The sequence below is a fragment of the Diabrotica virgifera genome, chromosome 1 (genome assembly GCF_917563875.1).
Source record: "Diabrotica virgifera virgifera chromosome 1, PGI_DIABVI_V3a".
NCBI lineage: Eukaryota > Metazoa > Arthropoda > Insecta > Coleoptera > Chrysomelidae > Diabrotica > Diabrotica virgifera.
In genome coordinates this window covers 314,909,964-314,930,319 of record NC_065443.1, presented here as the reverse complement: position 1 = coordinate 314,930,319, position 20,356 = coordinate 314,909,964, and the positions used below count along the sequence as shown (strand labels likewise).

At 34.2% G+C, this 20,356-nt stretch overlaps 1 protein-coding gene across 1 annotated transcript in view; it reads right to left on the bottom strand.

Annotated features, from left to right (window-relative positions):
• LOC126878618 (kinesin-like protein CG14535) overlaps window positions 1-20,356 on the bottom strand; it is a 122,769-nt gene that overhangs the window by 49,327 nt on the left and 53,086 nt on the right. The gene's annotated exons all lie outside the window — the stretch shown is intronic.

Here is a 20,356-nt window from a genome sequence, read left to right as displayed (position 1 = left end):
TTGTGTTTTCATAGTATCCAAAATCCCTAAATCAGTTTCGATGCAAAAGATTACATGGATCTCATAGACTGGATGAATAGTACTGTAACAGATCCTCCTCTAATACAGCATTTAGCAGACAAAGGATAATTGTGGGACATGGTGAAACAAGTTCCAAAGTTTGACAATTTTCCTTGCCATACTCAAGCGGTGAAGAGGTGTGTGAAGATAAAGACTGATGCATCAATAAAAGTGTGTGGTAAAGAATCTAGAGATGGTTATATTGGAGCTAAACTTGATGCCAGAAAGAATTAGCTAATATTTGAAAGTAAATGTCGACACTTATGCTTCAAGGAATGAGTAAGTAAAAATGTTGAGCAAAGGAGAGTGGGCGAGTGGAACTCACCGTGCAGCAACCTCATCGTGGTGAGTTCTGGGTTAAATGAATATACGAAATAATGTTAAATATGTGCATAACAGTTCAATATAAAAACCTTTTGTGCCGAATATTGATTCAAGCAAAGAGCTGCACAGTTCACAGCGCAAAAATAGTAAATAAATATGCATTGGTTACCCCTCTCTTATATTTTTAGTCCTAGGGGCAGGTTAAATCTTTTTAGATCCTGATGAAAATTTTTTAACAAGATAGTAGCATTGATGTTAATATCATAGACACTAGCCCGCCCCAAAAATAAAGCAAATAAAAAATAATTTTTTTAGGCCCCCGGGGGGCCGGTCAAAAGTAATTTAATTCGGCCTATGTTTGGTACACAGTATGAGGACTACCATACACAACTTTTTTTTACTAGCCCGTTCAAAATTTCCCAAAAAAAGTTTTTTTGCCCTTTTTCGGCCCGGCCTACTAAGGAGCCAAAGAGCCACATGCGGCTCCGGAGCCACATGCGGCTCCGGAGCCACACTTTGCCGACCACTGCAGGTAGATAAAGTCTTTAAGACAAAACCAAATAATAATACTGAACTTGTTATTAACGGCCAAAGTATCGGACATATAATAATAATCATCAGCATGTACGCGTCCACTGCTGGACATAGGTCTTCCTCATCGCTTTCCATCTGTCTCTCTTTTGTGCGCATTGCACCCAGGTATTGCTAACAAGCTTCAGGCTGTCAGTCCACCTGGTTGGTGGGCGTACTATGCTTCGAAATGCTTCTTGTCTTGGCCTCCAGTCGACAATACAATTTTGTTCATCCATTTTGTACAATTTTGTTAATCGGTTCTTTCATAATCTGGCGACGTGCCCCAAGGAATTCCATTGAATGATGCGTCTGTTCGTTTTGTTCAACAACGCATTTCTTTGCTCAGGATTCTGTTTCTTAGAGAGACACCAAGCATTCATAGCCTTCTGAGTAACGCGAATCTTGTTCACAATCTTTTTGTGAGTATTAGTTCCACCTAAATAGAGAGTTTCTGAACAACTTGAGATTTTCAGATAATGTAGTCCTTTAGAAGTTTTGGAGTACACAACTGGAAACAGATGGCGCAAAATAGACAACACTGGATTGAATTGGGGGAGGCCTATGTCCAAAGTTGGATTACTGAAGGCTGAAGAAGAATAGTCCTTATTGCAGATCGGGTAGAGCAGAGACCTCAGAGACAGATTCTCAAATAACATATTCAGGAGAAAAACTGGTGTTACGTATCTTATATTACAAGATCCCCTTTTATACTGTCTTTCCTCTCTTTAGAATATTCTACTTTGATTGTAGCTCTGTTCTCCTTCCTTAGTATTAATATTATTAAAACATTTTTATATTCATACTTCACCTAGTCTCTTTGTCACCGTGATTTGTCACTATGTCCGAGAAATCATGTAAACAGAGCGATTATGTGTCATTGGTAGAGCATTCGACTACAGATCGAGAGGTCCCGGGTTCCAATCCGGACGATTCCTATTCTTTCTTTTTCTTTTTGGTATCTATTGTTTAAATAAAAATTTTTGGAAAGTGGTAAGTATTAAAATCAGTTTATTATTTAAATAAAATAAAAATAAACTGTTTAAAGTATATTGATTTCGTTGATATCATATAATAGAAGTATAACTTCTTACGTGCGTACATAGTACACACACACATCCTTTTTTGTTTTTGTTTTTACTAAAAATTTTTATTTTTGTTTCCCTGTTTTGTTTTACTATTAAGTTGATCGCGTATTTTCTTTTATTACTATACTAGCTCAGTGAAAAAAATGTTCTTAATAAAAATATTTGTCATATCGGGGCTCCATATTGTAGCTCACTCTTCCTGGTCTATTGGGGGATGTTGCCGAGAACGGTAATCCATATATTATTCCAAAAAGTAAAGCCCCAAACAATGTTAGCATCTACAGCAATATAATGAAGCGGAGTAATACAAAAAAGATAATACATGGATTTTAATATACCTTGCACATGTGGAAGATATAAACCGAAAAATATGCGAAAATTAAATGAATTACGGTGTGACTTGTTACAAAATATTCTCTTTTACTGTATATGAAAGAGAGTACCATAAAATGGAAAACTGTTTTGTGTCAATTATAGTAATAAGCAGAACTGAGATAGTTATTCTTCATCCTCTTTTCCTTTTATATAGGCAGTCCTGCTTGTTTTTCTTCAACGGTGCCTTTTATTCTGCCCCTAAATTGTTGTTCCATCTTTTTTTTGGGCGTCCTATACTTCTTTTGTCTAATGGTGACTTGTCCCTGACTAATCTTACTATCCTTGATTCAGATATCCTATTTATGAAGATTCCACTCTACATTTCTGTTCTTTACAGAGGTATTTATATTGTCTACCGACATATGCGTCTGATTTCCTCACTTCTCACCCTGTCCTGTAATACTTTTCCAGCAAACCTTAAGATCTTCATTTCGTTGGCTTCCAGATATCTTTGTGTTTTGCTTATGTCTGGTAATAAGGAGAACTGAGATATTTATTCTTCTTCTTCTTTTTCTTTTAAATAGCCAGTACTGCCTGTTTTTCTTCAACGGTGGCTTTTATTGTGCCCCTAAATTGATGTTGTATCTCTTCCATGGGCGTCCTATACGGATACTGTGAATTCCATTGGTACAAAAAGTTTCTAATAATGATGTACTTCGGCGCATGAACAAACAAAAGGAATTATTAACCCTCAACTGGTATGATGGGTCAATATTGACCCAACAAAATTTAGTTTGACAATTTAACCAATATTGTAATTGACGCACGGCACTGGCCAACTATGAATTCTCCTATTTCAACAGTACTCTCAGTTGACCTACGGTACGGCCATTGTGCGTGCGGGCAACTGTGTTTTTTTTTAAACTTTCAAATAATTTCAAAGTAAAAAACACCCTAGGCTTTTTGACATTTTGACAAAAAAATCTTAATTTTTTATTTCTTTTTTTTTACAGGACGAATAAGTTGAAAAAATAGTATTTAATCAGATTGGCGTTTTAGATCTATTTTTCACTCACTCACTATCAGAGTTGTGACTACATAGCTTCACTGAGGATTCATGAGGATGCTGAAATAGCTATATGGAGATGGTAGTCCAACTCTGAATCAAATATAAACAAAAACTGCCTTTATCTATATCTATTTTTATTTAAAAGGTTTTTGTATCAACGTGCAAAAAAATTCAATTTTTATGTTTAATTCATAATAATAAGGTACATAATCTGTATATATTTATTTTTTTGTTTTATATTTCTCCTAAACGTTTAATTGATAAAATAAACTAATTGCAACATAACAACATATATTTTGTAATTTCGCATATACATATGTAAAATCGTGCAGGATTTATACTCGCGGGTTATCACTAACCCAGCATACCTTAGAAAGATAACTAAATCACCCTACCAGTTGAGGGTTATGAATAATCCAAGAAAGAAAAATACAGTTCTTATGCCATGTGTTGAGAGGGGCACGAGGCACGATATCTTCTTCTTCTTTGAGTGCCTCTCCTATCGGAGATTGGATATCATTAGGGCGATTCTAATTTTATTTACTGCTGTTTTGAACAATTCGTTAGTGGTACAGCCAAACCACTCTCTCAAATTTCTCATCCAGGACATTCTTCTACGGCCTGGATTTCTTCGTCCTTGGATTTTTCCTTGCATTATATTTTGTAGGAATGTGTACTTTTGTCCTCTCATCAGGTGGCCTAAGTATTCAAGTTTTCTCTTTTTTATACTCCGTAGAACTTCTGGCTCGTTATTTATTCTGCGTATTACTTCTTCATTTGTAATTTTATCCACCCAACTTATTCGTAGTATACGGCGGTAGCACCACATCTCAAAGCTTTCAAGATTTTTAATATTCCTCTGTTTAAGAGTCCATGACTCCACACCGTAGAGCAAAGTACTGAATACATAGCATTTTAACATTCTAGTTCGTAGATGAATACTAATATCACGATTACAAAATACTTTTTTCATTTTTATAAAAGTAGACCTGGCAATTTCAATACGTCTTTTTATCTCGTAATTTTGGTCACCTGTTTCATTGATAAGGGTTCCCAAGTATTTGTATTCGTTTACTTTTTCAAGTTGGGTACCGTTTATTGTGATACTAGTGTCATTTATTGGATTCTTACTGAAGGTCATATATTTGGTTTTTTTGACGTTCATCCTTATGCCGTAGTTATTACATATCTCATTCATAGTTTCAACTAAATGTTGTAGATCTTCCGCTGTTCTTGCCATTATCACAGTATCGTCAGCATATCGAATGTTATTGATAACTTCTCCATTGACTATTATCCCTTCGTTTGCATATGAGAGAGCTTCTTGGCATATTTGTTCGCTGTAGATATTAAATAAGAGCGGTGACAATATACAACCCTGTCGTACTCCTCTACGTATTTCTATTTCGTCCGATGTTTGTTCTTCTATTTTTATATTAGCTCGCTGATTCCAGTACAGATTTAATATTATTTGTATGTCTCTGGTGTCAATGTTCTTACTCTCCAGGATTTCTTTGAGTTTACTGTGGCGTACTTTGTCAAAGGCCTTTTCAAAGTCTACAAAGCAGGCGTGTACCTCTTGGTTAACATCTAGGCATCTCTGTGTTAGAACGTTCAAGGCAAAGAGAGCATCCCTTGTACGATATGAACTACTTCAAATCATATTGGAAGGTAAAGTACAAAGCAAAAAATAAGTAGGAATACGCTAGAACTCGTGACTGAAAGACCTGAGAAGATGGTTTGACCGCTCATCCGCAGACATTTTTCGTGCAACAGTTTCCAAAGCTACAGTTGCAACCTCCGAAAAGAGACGGCACAATAAGAAGAAGAACCTTATCAAAAAGTCAGTGACCAATAAATAAACATAAAACATTACTTGACCGTGACTGTGCGTGCTTTCGCAATAGTTTATGTGTATATAATACCGGTTGTGCACTTATATTTTCCCCCATTTTATCTGCATATAACTTCTAAACGGCTCAAGATAGGAATATGCGGTTTTCGCTGAAATCTTATAGTAAAAGTTTTGTTTGAATGGATTAAATTTTTTATGTAGCTTTTAAAAAAAATAAATGACGGATTTTTGAACAAAACGTTTATTTTTTTTAATGAAACACCCAGTATATTTTTTGTAAATTGAAAGAACGGTCTTTGGCCTATGCAGCGATATAAAGTTTTTTAAAATCGGTTGTCAAATGACTGAGTAATTAATTTTTAAAATGAGAGATGCAATGTGGAAATCACATAACAGAATATAAATTTGCTTAGTTATTTTAATCAATAATGTTATAGGGGAGTGGAATTAGAACGAAAACATGCATTGTTTCGGAATAATTCAAACAAGCTTATATTTTTCTAAAACTTTTTTTGTTAGTTTATATACATGTTAAAGTAAAAAGTTCTACTCGCAGATTTGGCAGCTAATTGTTTATTAATTGTTTAAACAATAACAATTGTTTTGTATAAATAATTTTAAAAATATCGTTGAATTCATCATTTTACTTTGATCAAATATGTTTCTATTTTGTTTTTGGTTATGCTGAATCCGAATATGGCATTACAATTTGAAAATTCTTATACAGAAGCTCTTATACAACTATGTTTGCGTAGCTAGAAACCACATGGAAAACTTTTTATTATCAATTTTACGAAAAAAAGTTATCCTTCATAAAATACTCTGAATAGTCAAAATCTAAAACTCAACCACCAAATATCAAATTTTATCAATTTTATACGAGTTATGTCAAAAATATGAATTTGTTCAAAGAGTAAAGTACTTTTTATTCCAGAATATCAAAAAATGCTATTATGAAAAGTTGATTGAAATTAAAAACTATGTTTTAATATACAATTACACTATTCTAATCGAAAACAAAATTTTCAATTTTTTCTCAAATTACGGATCATCATTTTATTACAATTATTGTAACTATTTTATTATCAATTTTACGGAAAAAAAGTTATTCTTAATAAAATGCTCCAACTGGTCTAAAATCTATGATATAATCATCAGGTATCAAACTTTTTCAGTTTTATACGAGGTATGTAAAAAATATGAATTTTTCTTAAGAGTCAAGTGCCTTTAATATTCACAATATTTTAATTAGAATGATGTAGTTGAACACTGAAACATATTTTTTAATTCCAAACAACTTTCCTTTATAACAATTTTCGATATTGTAAAATATAAAGGTACTTTACTCTTGAATGAAATTCATATTTTTTGACATACCTCGTATAAAATTAATAAAATTTGGTATTTGATGGTTGCATCTTAGATTATATACGATGCAGAGTATTTTATAGAGAACAACTTTTTTTCGTAAGACTGATAATAAAAAAGTTATCAATAGGTTCCAAGTTACGCAGACATACTGTATAAGAGCTGAAAAAAAAATTTTTTGTTGAACATTTATTATTGTTGAAGTTTATTATTAATTGTATTTTAAATAAGTTTTACAGAAAAAAGTTTTGATCACTTTGTATAAACATTTTTTTAGCTGGTAATTTTCGGTTTTTGTATTACATTTTTGTTATCTTTCTTAATTTTCTCAAAAAGAAATAGTTGATTTCATTTTTAAAGTAAAATAATTTAGTGCATTTTAAAGACTACATCCTTAGCCTTAAAAAAACACCCATAAAACTGTAATAGATCTGTTGAAAATTGAGTAATACCGTCTTAAAATGGTGTTAATTCTGTAAAACTAGAAGTTTTCAAAAATTACATTTTTTGAGACGTCGGTCGTATCATTTGAATTAAATTTTTTAGATTTTTCTTGAATAAAAGGTCGTTTAGTAAGATAATTGAAAGGTAAGTTGTGCAAAATTGAAAGTTTTGTAAGAAAAAATGTATTAGTTACGCATTTTTAAATAATTTTTAAACAAAATTCAAGTCTCAATTTCAGTTCACACCGTACTTATGCCCATACATGATGTTTCTTTTTATTATAACCCTAAGATAGCTTAATTATTCTGCTTTCATCTTCAATTTGTAAAATTTCATTTGATCGATTAGTTAAGAATTACATTAAAAAAACTCAACCGTGCACTTCGCCTTACGCTAGTTTGCAGTGCGCCAATGTTTGTGAGAAGGGTGACTTTAGCGTTATAAATAAAAAATTATAGAAGCTACAGATTTAATTTTAGAAAAATTTTTGTATAAGGTTCTTTTGTAAAATTTTCTGAATTTTTCAATGACCAAGTCAGTTTTTTTCAAAAATTTATATTTTTGGAGTTATTTAAAAAAACATCTATTTCCGCAGTTCATTTGTTTAATAAAAAATGAAGCACCCACTTCTCGAGTAGAACTTTTTGATATGTTGTTTATTAAGCATATCTTAATGAAGTTTCAAAAAGTTCTATCTTGTTTGATTTTTTCCGAAGTGAAAATCTATATGCACTCCCCTATTATTTAGTTATGTGTTTTTCACGTTGCATCTCTTATTTAAAAAAATAATTACTCAGTTATTTGACAACCGATTTTAAGAAACTATATCGCTGGATAGGTGAATGGCCGTTCTTTCAATTTACATAAAAAATACTGGGAGTTCTATTTTAAAAAGCCGACAACGGTTTTTTCAAAAATCCGTCATTTAATTTTCGTAATTGAAAACGATATAAAAAATTTAATCTAATAAAACAAAACTTTGACTAAAATAAGTTCAGAGAAAACGGCATAGTTCTATCTTGATCCGTTTAGAAGTTATAGGCAGTTAAAATGGGGGAAAATATAAGTTGACACCCGGTACAAGGACACAATTAGGTGTAAATTAATAATAGAAAAAATTATGTCGAAATATCTTAAGCAGATCAGTATTTTTAGTGTTTCTACTTATGGTTCGAGCACCGTTGTATATTATAAAGAATATTGTAGTGAAATTAGATACGCTTTCGTATGAATTTATTTAACTGAACCAAAGGCATCTCATACTAGCAACTAATATATTTAGTATTACATTAAGTGTAGCATAAAAGTATATTATCCTCCTTAACATTATTTAAGACTCGTGTTCCACGTGTTCCAAGTTAACAGATTAGACAGGCCCGTAAAGCTAATACCAGCTAAGAAAACGAACGAATGCGGTTATAAACCATAAACGTTAAAGCTCCTTTTGTCTTGGAGGCATAAAGGAAAATCTGGCAGCACGAAACATCTCAGCTACTACAACTACCACTACTTATATATTACCGAAAGGCTGTCTTCCTCAGATTTCTGCTAGTATGCATTTTCTAGGGTGTCGTTTGCATCGAAATGGGTCATTATACGTGAAATCCCCCCGGGAAGGCGACCAATCTTGAAGACGTTCCTTTAAATATGTTTAGCGTTCGCCGAGCCAGGAACTCTAAATATGTGATATTTGAGCGTCGCTTCACAGGTGGCTTTAATATGACTTTATTAGGGAAATATTTGTTTTTATGAATGATTTTTTGGTGTGTCTTATTGTTCCCTCAGCATATTGTTATTCATAAACTTGTATAAACAGTACATTAGTGGTAGAACATGTTGATATTTATTTTTACGTAACGTATGGCATTTCGAAAAATTTCTAAGATTACAAGCTTGCCGAAAGCTACCCAAGACAATCGTATTTTTCTTCATTTACCATGTCCTTTCAGAACGTTGGTTACCATCATAGCTATCTTAATTTTATTCACTGCCACCCTAAATAGCATGCTTCTATCAACACCATACCAATCTCGCAAGTTCTTCAACCATGAAGTTCTTCTTCGTCCTGGACTGCGTTTGCCTGCTATTTTTCCTTGCCTGATATTTTGTAGCAACCTATATTTGGGACCTCTCATTAAATGTCCGAAATACTCCAGCTTTCTCTGCTTGATGCTTTTTATGATCTCAGTAGTCTTGCTGAGACGTTCTAGTATTGTGGAGTTTAGAATCTTCTCCACCCAGGAAACTTTTAACATTCTTCTATAGCACCACATTTGGAAGGCCTCAAGGCGATTTAGATCGATTTTATTCACAGTCCAGGACTCGACACCGTAAAGTAAGACCGAGAACACGTAGCGTAGAAGTAGGCTGTTCTTCAATGCCAATTTTAGGTCACTGTTACATAACACCTTGGACATCCTTCTAAAAGCGGCCCTGCACCGCTCTATCCTAGATCCAATTTCGCCATGACTCTCTGCGTTACAATTTAATTGCTGTCCAAGGTAAACGATTTTATCAACTTGCTTAAGTTTGGTATTATTGACATATATAGACGGTTTTATATGCTGTTGTTTACATATTACGAGTATTTTGGTTTTCCGTATGTTCAGATCCAGACCTGCCTCCCTACGACTCTCAACGACACTATCAAGTAGTATTTGCAGATCTTCTTAGGTAGAAGCTAGGATTACTGTATCGTCCGCATATCGCAAATCATTGATGACTTCACCGTTAACAAGTATTCCTTCTTGTTTTTCATAAAGTGCTTTTCTGAAAATTCTTTCGGAGTAAACGTTGAAAAGCAGGGGTGAGAAGAAGCAGCCCTGCCGTACTCCTCTTTAATATTAAGAACCTGTGATTCCACACCATCTACTAAAACCGATGTTTATGGAGCGGATTTGATGCTAAATGCATATTGCATGCATATTTCGCATATTTGAGAACTTTACTAAATTTTGCATATTTTTAAAGAAACATGCATATGTTGTGCCTATTTAAAAACATTTAAGTCCAAAAAAAATTAAATTTTTTAATTCGACACAAAATATTTCCCCGCACAGACTATCCTATCTATTAATTCGAGAACTACCTGAAGAGAGACGGCTCATTCACTGCCTTTTCATTTTTTCTTTGAAAATACCCGATCTTTACACAAAGTACTTATAGTGCTTATAGTACGCCGTTATAAAATTATTGTAGGATGTTAAAATGATGAAGGATGGTTTACCGGGAAATCCGAATTTTACTTACGTTTATTATATTTAGTACAATTTGTATCCCAATTGAATAGCTATAATTCTGGTGATTCTTTTAAATCCCCTATTGTTAAGAGAATTTACACCGTTAACCATAGTTTAGCGATTTTCTAACGGAAATTGAAATATTCATAAAGAGTTGAAAGACTGATAGGTTTTGTACACACTTGAAATGAATGAAAGAAGTGAAAGAAGTATATTAAAGTGTGTAAATGTTTTTTAATTTCCTTAGCTAAGCGCTTTCGACATAAAAGTCATCTTCAGAGCTAATGGTCAATATATAAAAAGTACCGGCTACTTAGGAATGTATTTTCTTGCATCTCATTAAGAAATTTGTAATTCAGGTCCACCGTACAACTCCGGCTGATGAAAGCTAGTTTTAATTTTTAGTTTTTCTATGGCAAAACAATGAAAACAACCACTGGGACGATACATACATATAAAATTTTTTTCATGGTAAAGGTTTTACCCAACCATTTTGAAGTGATATGAGCTGGCGACTGACTCGAGTCAGTCGCCAGCTCATATCACTTCAAAATGGTTGGGTAAAACCTTTACCATGAAAAAAATTTTATATGTATGTATCGTCCCAGTGGTTTTTTTCATTGTTTTACCATAGAAAAACTAAAAATTAAAACTAGCTTTCATCAGCCGGAGTTGTACGGTGGACCTGAATTACAAATTTCTTAATGAGATGCAAGAAAATACATTCCTAAGTAGCCGGTACTTTTTATATATTGACCATTAGCTCTGAAGATGACTTTTATGTCGAAAGCGCTTAGCTAAGGAAATTAAAAAACATTTACACACTTTAATATACTTCTTTCACTTCTTTCATTGAAATATTCATGCTTTAGATCAGATCCCGTCTTTAAACGGCTTTAAAACTTTGGAGGACATAATATGCGAAATTTGTAATGGACATTTTGAAATTGATTTTGGTGCAGAATTTTCGGCTTTAACAAGTTATTTTAAATACGCCCCAATTACTTCTGTTGATGTTGAAAGGAGTTTTTCTAGTTATAAAAATATTTTATCTGATCAAAGAAAATGTTTCCTCGTAAAAAATTTGGAGAAACACATTGTAGTGAATTATAATCGAAGATATTATAATAGTGATATTGTTGTTTTATTTTAAATAGGTAACTATTGGTATCAGTTTTTATAAAAAATGTGAATAAATTGCATAATTGAGAGCTAATAAATAAGATTGCAGCCCCCCCTTTAAAAGAACCCCCTAGAATAGAATAAAACAGAAAATTTGTGGTTTCTCGATTTTCGCATTTTTTAAATTTTTGTGCATATCTTGCGCATACTTCGTAATTTTTTACTGCATATATATGCGCATATTTCATCAAAATTGATCGCATATAAATCCGCTCCCTACCGATGTTGATTGATTCCAATATAAATTTGCAATTATTCGAACATCTCTGCCGTCCAAGCCAATGTATTTTAGAGCTTCGATCAATATAAAGTGCTTAACACGGTCAAATGTCTTTTGGAAATCAAGAGAACAACAGTGTATGTCTACAGATATATCTCGACATCTTTGAGCAAGTACGTTCATTCCAAACAGTGCCTCTCTCGTTCCAAACCCGTTACGGTAACCAAACTGTGTGTCATCCAGGTATTCCTCGCATTTATTGTAGATATAACCATGTATTACCTTCAAAAAAATTTTCAATCAATGGTTTAACAAACTGATGGTTCTATAATCAGCACAGGTTTTTGCTGTTGTCTTCTTAGGTAGAGCTATAAACATTGAATTAGACCAACCATTAAGTAGTTTTCCGCTGGTATAAATGGTATTGAAAAACGAAGTTATAGCCTCTACATTGCTATCATTTACATAATATAAGCTTGTATATTTCAGTTGGAATTTCATCAGGACTAGTCGATCTGCCATCTTTTGATGACAATCGTATGTGTCTTTTTTTTTCGAAAACCAAATAGCCGAAACAAAAAGACACATACAATTGTCTTATGTAGCTTTCGGCGAGTAAGCTTTATCTTAAAGAATAAAGATATACCAATTTGTCTAAAACGTAGAGTTTATGACAAATGTATCTTGCCCGTAACTATATATGGACAGGGGACTATGGCCTTTACAAAGAAAACCTGAGAGCAGCTCAGTACAACTCAAAGAGCGATGGTGAGGGCCATGTGAGAAACAGTATTCGAAATATCGACATTGGTGAAAGAACTAAGATTACTGATGTCGCAGAACGTATAGCAAGGCTCAAGTGGCAATGGGCCGGACATGTTATGCCGCGTTCTCACTGGTAAAAATTTGTGCTAGTGTGGACGTGTTCGTCACGTAAATCGGACGCAAGAATTATCGAAGCACACAACGCACGCGTTCCATCGGTTGTCGGTTTTCGAGCGAAGATCAAATGATTTGAGCACCGCTTCCTTACTGGTAAACATTTGCGGCGCAAATTCTTGCGACGAATCATTAGTTCAATACGCACGAAAAATTTACCAATACGAACGCGGCATTACAGGAGATAATCCCGAAAAATGGGTCACAGAGATTAACAAACTGGAGACCAAGAGAGAAAATGCGAGTTGTAGCCAGACCGCAGAAGAGGTGGGCAGATGATATCAGCAAGTTGGGAGCAAGCAGTTGATGAGAATTTCCAAAACTTTCGACCATTCATATATCCATTTGTTGATCATGTTGCAGCCGATGGCTGTTTGTATGGCAGATTTTCTGGAGCGCAGTCGACTTTTGGTTGCATTTTCTATATAGTTATGAATCGGCAGCGCTTTGTTGTTAAGGATCTTTTTATATTTTTTGTATGTGGTGGTGGTCGCTCAAGACTGGTTGGTGTGGATTTGATTACTCCAGCGATCATTCTCATCGTCGACAAGGAAAAGAAAATGTTTTTCCTGTAGTTGGCTGTACACCATCAATCACAAAATTGGAAAGAAATCCTTTGTAAAACATATAAATTTTATACCTTTTACAAAGGATTTCTTTCCAATTCTCATCGTGTTATTTAGCTGAACGTCAATTTTCTAAACGTAAGCACTGCTGATCCATATTGGTGCGCAATATTGAGCTGCAGAATAAACAAGAGATAAGATTGAACTGAGCTTAAAACTGAGAGTAAGAGGTTTGAGATGCTACGTGTTCTCGATACTACAATATGGACTTGAAAGCTGGACATTAAAGCAAGAACACATAATAAATAAGCTACAGTCATTATATTGTAGGAAACAGGGGTTGAACCTTGCAAAATGGACACAAGTCCGGTTTTATTTTTTTTTCTGGTATATCAAGGGGTGCTTAAAAGGAGACTAACTTTTTCTTAAAAAAATTCGCCCCGGAACCCCCCTTTTCACCCCTTTAAAGGGGGTAATTTGCGGTTTTTGCGAAACGTAGCCCTTCCTGTACGTTTTACAAAAAATTTATTTAATAGTAAAATGAAAAGGACTATATTTTCTACTATTTATTTCCCGACAGCATATGTCTATCACCCACCGTTTAGCGGGGAGTGGCGCCCCAAAGTTGAAAATTTTAAAAAAAAGTTGTTTTTAAAAAAATTATTTTTCCCTCTCATGAAAATTAAGAAGAAACACTGCGGCAATTAATCACAAATAACTGGCTGATTTTTTGTTCTAGGTTTCATTTAAGTGCAATTGCAAATTTTTTCATTACAGGGTGTTACATTTAAAAAAAAAACCCTTTTGTTACCACCTGAACCGCCTATGCTAGAGTAAAAAAACTTTCAGCGATTATCCATGTACTGGTGTTATTTACAAATTTCTATAATGCATCCCCATTTTTTTCCGGAACCACCCAAAAAAAGGAGAATTAATAAAGAAAATGATTTTTTTGGAATCTTTCACAGACTATGTTTATTAAAATGCTTCATATACCATTTTGTGCACGTTCTTATTACCCATGCATGGATACCAAAAGCGATTTCTTGATGCAACCCATGTAGCCAAAAAATAAATAAATAAAGGGGGAGTTGAAAACAATTTTTTTTGACCCATATGGACATATGCTCCATCAATAGGGTTTTTTTTATAAATATATATATGATTATTGCAAGATCCTTGCGGAAACTACCCATATCCTTGAAAATAAACTGCAGAAACTACCCCTATCCCTTGGAGAGCATGTTTTTACGATTTTCTCATTACATATGAATTTTTTTAAAACAAAACTTATACAGAATTAAAGTCCTATGACAGAATTAATTATTCAAAAATAAGGTCCTATGCACTTTTTTCGTATAAGCAACAGTTACGCCACAGTGGCGCCGTAAACCTCAGAAATGCTTTGGCGGACTCCAGTTTTTGGTTTTTTTTTTCGTCACCTATTCATTTTATTGATAATGTACTTATGGAAAATAAAAGAACACACTGTCTGCTACACATGACCTATGCATATTTTATTTTCTTTGCACCCTAAAGCCACAGCGGTGGCCCAAAATCAATTTTTTATTATTTTGTTTATTAATTCTCCTTTTTCTGAGGTGGTTCCGGGGAAAATATGGGGGTATATTATACAAATTTGTAAATAACACCAGTACATGAATAATCGCTGAAAGTTTTTTACTCTAGCATAGGCGGTTCAGATGGTATAAAAAACGGGTTTTTTAAAATGTTACACCCTGTAATTTGCAATTGCCCTTAATTGAAACCTATTCCAAAAAATCAACCACTTATTTGTGAATAATTGCCGCAGGGTTTCTTCTTAATTTTCATTACAGTTAGGGAAAATAATTTTTTTTAAACATCTTTTTTAAAAATTGGTCAACTTTGGGGCCCCACCCCCGCTAAACGGTGGGTAATAGACATATGCTGTCAGGAAATAAATAGTAGGAAATATAGTCCTCTTCATTTTACTATTAAGTAAATTTTTTGCAAAACGTACAGGAAGGGCTACTTTGCAAAAACCACAAATTACCCCTTTAAAGGGGTAAAAAGTGGGGTTCCGGGGCAAATTTTTTTAAGAAAAGGTTAGCTTTATAATAAGCACCCCTTGATATACCCGAAAAAAATAAAACCTGACTTGTGTCTAGAGATTGCAATTGCTGGATCCAGCATCCAGCAATCCAGCTGGATCCAGCACTTTTTTTCACATGCTGGGTCCAGCAAATCGTGCTGGATCCAGCAGCGCGGATCCGCAAACATGTCAAATTCGAAATAAGTTACTTAATGTCTTCATTAGCCTCGTTATTCAAAGCCGTGATTTGGCAAATTGCCATTCTATCGCGCTGGCAGTAGCTCAGTATGCTGGAAAGTTTATATAGCTTAGACGTTTGCATCGATAAAGCGTTGATATACATTGATTCTGCGATAAAATTATCTGCAGGCGAGTGGTCAATAATCAATGAGTTAATCGCCACTTTTAATCGGCTGTAGAAGCTCTTTACAGAATAGATTCCACTTTGATAACGGCCGACACAACCATGAAAGTTGTCTTAGACAAACTAAATAGCCAGGACTTTACCTTAATGTCGATCTATCGGAAGCACTACGCAACAGAATCACGGAACGACGTCTCTATGAGATTACAGGTACATTAGTGTATTTACAACATCAAAAAAGTATGACGAAGGACTAAACAATCCTGGTTACTTCCCCATGGCGAAAAAGAATGCAATGCGACAAGAGATGAAAACTTTTTGACTGGTATTAATAAAAAAGTAACTGTGGAACCAGTGCAAGAGATAATGGAAGAAGATGGGCCAACTAATCCGGAGCCTATGAATTTTACTTTGGAACAAGAACTTGAGATTGAATTGAAACGAGAAAGAGAAAATATTTATAGCCAAAAAACTGATTCTCAAAAAGATTAAGTACGAAAAGATTTTGGAAAAGGATATGGCGGTTTATGAGCCCGAAGGAGTGAAAGGCGATCGTTTGTCAATGGTTTGACTATTTGATGACCTTAAAACGGACCAGCACAGAGGCCGGAAGGGCTTTCTCCGCAACCGGCTATATGTTCAGTTCTGTGCGAAGTAGGTTAGGCCTATGTTTTTAAGGTATCACTAAATAATTCATGTTTCTGTTTAGAAATTTAGCATACAGACAAAAAAAAACATTAAAATCATGTTTTTATTTTGATTCCAGATCTTGCTGGATCCGCGATGGATCCAGCTGGATTCAGGCCAATCTTGCAAAAATCCAGCTGGATTGAAAATACTACTGGATTGCAATCCCTACTTGTGTCCATTTTGCGAGGTTCAACCTCTGTTTCCTACACTATTTGAAATGTGGTGTTACAGAAGGATGTTTAGAATAGCATGGACACAGAAGAAAACTAACACGGAAGTATTGCGAGAAATGGGTAAAGAATGCGAAATAATAAACACAGTAAAAATAAGAAAGTTAAAATATCTGGGACACGTAATGATGGGACCGCGATATGAAATGCTAAGACTGACAATACAGGGAAAGATAAGAGGCGGAAGGAGTATAGAAAGAAGGAGAGTGTCATGGTTAAAGAATTTAAGGGACTGGCTTAGATGCAGTTCTGTAGAACTCTTTAGAGCAGCGGTGGATAGAGTAAAGATAGTGATGATGATATCCAACCTCCGATTAGGAGACGGCACTTGAAGAAGAAGAAGCTTGAAGAACTAAATGTGGATGGCGATGCCTCCATCATGTTGTGCCACAGAGTATCGGAATGACGTTGTTTCTGATTTTTACAACTTGCCTTCTTGACAACTGTACTTAAATTATCCCTAATGCTGATGGGACTTATTAACCGTGTAACATATAAATTTCATAATATCGACTCAATTAAATGGCTCTTTAATTCATTTGTTAGAAGCAAATTAGAATTTGGAAGTATTGTCTGGAGTACCTCATTAAATAGTGGTCACATACGGCAAATTGAATCAATTCAAAACAAGTTTATTAAGTATTTATTTTACAAAAAGCATAAAATATCGCCAGAATATGATTCGTATCAACCATTAAGAAAATAATTTAATATAAAAAAATTAGAGCAAAGAAGACTTCAACGTTGTTTAATTTTTCTCTATAAACTATGTAATCACTTAATAGACTCGCCTGATCTTTTGGGACAAGTACAATTTTATGGGTCTAGGACATTTCGCCGTCGCCGTTTCGCCGTCGCCATTTCGCCGTCGCCGTTTCGCCGTCGAGCCATTTCGCCGTCGCCGTTTCGCCGTCGAGCCATTTCGCCGTCGCCATTTCGTTGTTAGCATTCATATTTATAATTTCGGGATGATCATTACTTGTATATAAATTTTGAATGGTTTTCGAACGATTATATACTATCACTTTTGCTTAATTAAGTTTTTTATTTTCGATACAGTAAAAACAATTGAAATTGAAATCCCTTTTCTCAATATTGTTTATTTCCGGGAATCTGATAAGAGTCATATTTACCTATTTAATGATGTATTCTAATTATACTCTTGTTTATTGTCCTTAATTTCCTAGAAATATTAGGTTAAATTATGCCACCCTTGAAATGGGAATCTGCCACCCACAAAAAAAGAAAAAATAGATATAATTTTAAGATTACTCCGAAACTTCAATGCCGATGGAGATATTTTAGAATATCTTAGAGGACTTGCTCATAATTATGAAATGTAACTTTTTAAATATTTTTAATACTGTAAATATTTTATTTTTCAGACGAAAACAATGTATAGTTGAATACGAAAATGGAACTTGGTTTTACTAGCAACATCAGCATTTTATTTACACTGACATTTAGTATAAAGAAGTTAGTATGTTATCACGTTCTTGCGACATTTAATATAAAAAAAGTTAGTATGTTGTCACGTTCTTGTAAACTTAACCAATGCCAGGATTGCTACGACGAAACGGCCGACGGCGAACTGGCTCGACAGCGAAACGGCCGACGGCGAAGTGGCTCGACGGCGAAATGGCGACGGCGAAATGGCGACGGCGAAACGGCGACGGTGAAACGTCCCAGTCCGACAATTTTATGTCCCGGATCACAGAACCCGTCCAAGAAACATATTATTTTTTGTAAATACTTCTAGCCCACTTAATAAAATGTGCAAAATTTACAACGATTTAACAACAACCACTTGTCTGGAATTATTTGGAATAAACTTGCAATTACTTAAAAGTCTATTGCATGAATAATATAAAGAGAGGTTTTTTTTATTATTTTTAACGTTTTTGCTGGTAAACATCTGTCGTTTTTGTCTCTATTACCTCGAATTATTACATTATGTGCATGTTGTACTAAACTGTTGTCATTGCAGATACGGATACATGTAAGTAGGGAAACCTGTTTGTATCTATTATTAATAAATAAAAGCTTAACTGATCGATCATATTACCCGTATGCACGCCAATGGTGAATATAAAATTCTTAATTGTATGTCAAAAATGTGCAATAACCACATCTTGAAACCCACCAAATTTGATTTGCATATCTCAACTGGTTTTAAAGCAATAAATAAATCGTCAGTTTGTAATCCCGTATCACGAAAACAAAGCGATTGCGGGCATATGATTATAAAGCAAACTGTCATTAGTTTCTCACGTAAGATTACCTCTTAAAGTTTGTCGCACTTATTTAGAGACACCCTATACTGATGACAAACATGGCCAGTTGTTAAAGTACCTAACTTTTTATTATCCAACATAAGCGAATGATTTTAAAAACAGAATGTTAAGAAAAACTGAGGCTATAGTTGGTTTTTTTTCAGTATTTTATAAATGCTAGAATAGTCCACAGGGTCATGCGAACTTTAAGAAAAAACACAGTTTGATTCGTGCACCCGGTATACAATGACAGTTTACCTGTCTAGCAACAATATTGTTACAGCGATATTGTTAACGAATAAGGCTATAACACGGTAAAAAAGTCACTTAAATCGGACAACAGGTTTAGGAAATTCGAGACATCAAAAATAACCAAGTTCTTAAATGGATCGATTTTTTTGCACCTGAGTATTATTTATTTATTATTTGTTTTATATTTTTTATTCCGCACAATTCACATAAATAGTGCATTACAATATCTCCTGCGACGTTGCCAAAAAATAAAAAATGTTTATCTAAACCGTCCCTTGCACCGTTCTTGATTTCAATGCATATATTACGCCAGCGAACTTTTGCAAGCATATGGAAATTTGCAATTTGATAGAAGGAACTCTCTGTATAGAACGGCAATGCATACCAAACACTATATCGAATTCAGTCGTTTTTCAAGGACCGATAAGCCCTCCAAATCCCTTTTAGGAATAAATACTGCTGCTCTAAAGAGGGGATATCTCCTTCGGCAGGATTAACTCCATTCTCGAGTCTTTATTCTTCGGATTCGCGGACTTCTTGCAATTGTGTCTATAAACGCCTTACACTCTTTGAATTGCTCATTTTCGATAAAAGTTTGAGAAAACTTCGGACCGGATAGTCTTACTTCGTGAGTAGATACTGATGAAGATTTTCTGTAAAGTATGAGTTTAAATTAAAAATAAAAGTTAATATATTTTCCAAATGAAAATAGAAGCGATAAAGGCAGAACACAATACAGCTTTCATTACGGATATCGTTAACACTCCATAAAATCTGATACGATAGATAGATCGATAGATATTTTATTGGTAATTAAAACACCTATATGATTTTTTCTACTTTGTTAATTTCTTATGCTAATTTTATGTTTGGCAACGCAGTTTTCACAGAAACCTACACACAAAACGAATTGTGTCGGTGGCCATGCCTTCATATGTAACTATGTTCTTTTAAATACGTTTCCCCCTGTTCCTCTACGTAAATACGTTTGTCTACAAATCGTTTCATATATTGCAAGAGTACTTACCTAGTCCCTAGTCCCTACGACCTATAATGGTGGTTGACAGATTCGACACTATTCAACTGACTAACATGTTACAGGAATACCAGATAGTAAACACCTTTGTCTATCTCGGGTCTAGTATAACTAACGATGGTAACTGTGAAGCAGAAGTTCGGAGACGTATTGGTATGGCAAAAAATGCGGTGAGTCGCCTAACTAAAGTTTGGAAAG